Genomic DNA, 1,300 nt, shown 5'->3' on the forward strand with positions numbered 1-1,300 from the left:
GTGCCATGAAAAATAAGTACAGGCCGACAGGTGGGGGCCTGATCTAATTTGGATCAGTGACCATTTTTGTGAGGAATAAAATTTAAGCTGGGACTGAGAAATAACTTGGAGTTATCCAGAGACGGAAAGGGCACAGAAGGCCTGGGCACAATGCATGATAGAGCCTTGAGGTCTCGGCGAAGATGAGAGGTTTGGAAGGAGGCCAGGGTAGCCGAAGACTAGTATGTAAGAGTGACAGGAGCTTGAGATGAATCCGGAGAAGTGGGCGGGGGCAAAAATCACAGTGGGCCTCACAGGGTACTTGTACCATCTATTCAGAAATCGGGTTATAAAGGTCTGAAATGGTGCAGTCGTCCAAGAGGAGTTCATTTCACCCCATAGCCCATGGTCATGTACGGAACAAACAGTTTTAGAGATGCACGGCGCGTTCCTTGTCCTCCGCATATGTATCCCAGGCCATCTCGGTGCTGGATCCATGCCGCTTCCCTGCTGAAATGGATGCAAGACTCCCTCCATCCCCTCACGGGTTTCTCTGGTGCTGTACCCACACCAGCGAGATCAGAAATCAAGCCCAGAGGCTTGGCTTAGCACCCTTCCCTCCAGGGACCTCATTCTGCAGGTAGCAGGTCCTTCGAGACCATCCTCACGGGAACTATTTCGGATGTGGAAGCTTCACGAACTTGCGTGTCATCCTTGCACAGGGGCCCTGCTGTCCTAGCTGCATCGTTCCAATTGTAGTATACGTGCTGCCGAAGTGAGCACGTCCCTGGAACGTTAGGTACTGCAATAGCGCCGGACCCAAGTGCACAACCAGCAGATCCCTGACTTGAGAGCCCGTGACTGGTGCAACAGTAGACGACACGTCCTTACGTGCAGATCACTTAATCAAGGATCAGGTCTCGGAAAGACTTCGTTTTACTCTTCCCAGCGTCTCTGTTTGCTTCTTGTCACTCTTGGTATCCTCAGGCTTATTTTTTCTTCTGTCAGGTACCCCATTTTTTCCTGAACTTCCGGTCCTCTAACAACACACGTACTCTCCGGAAATGGAGTGTGTGAGAGCATGCATGTAAATGTTGGCCATAGGGTGTAGCCTAGGTAGGGGTTTCTTGGCCCCAGTTTTCAGAGCTGGGGTCTAGGCCAAGGGTCCATGGCTCCCCTGCTCACGTGATATTCGGATGTCTGTGTGGAGGTGTTTTTAGTGGACACCGGTAGGTTTCACCTGCCCAGCATCGTTTCCTTCTCCTTCAGTAATATCAAGACTCTAATTACCCTTTTAGGGCCTTGATCGCCTCTGAATATT

The 1,300-nt window shown here is 50.8% G+C and overlaps 1 non-coding gene across 1 annotated transcript; it reads right to left on the bottom strand.

The window, feature by feature from the left end:
* Positions 1-650: 650 nt before the first annotated feature.
* On the bottom strand, positions 651-762 carry LOC125171418 (U6 spliceosomal RNA). Its single transcript, XR_007154328.1, has one exon. It is a non-coding gene; the product is annotated as a U6 spliceosomal RNA (small nuclear RNA).
* Between the last annotated feature and the right edge of the window lie 538 nt (positions 763-1,300).

This window comes from Prionailurus viverrinus, chromosome B4, assembly GCF_022837055.1.
Source record: "Prionailurus viverrinus isolate Anna chromosome B4, UM_Priviv_1.0, whole genome shotgun sequence".
Lineage (NCBI taxonomy): Eukaryota > Metazoa > Chordata > Mammalia > Carnivora > Felidae > Prionailurus > Prionailurus viverrinus.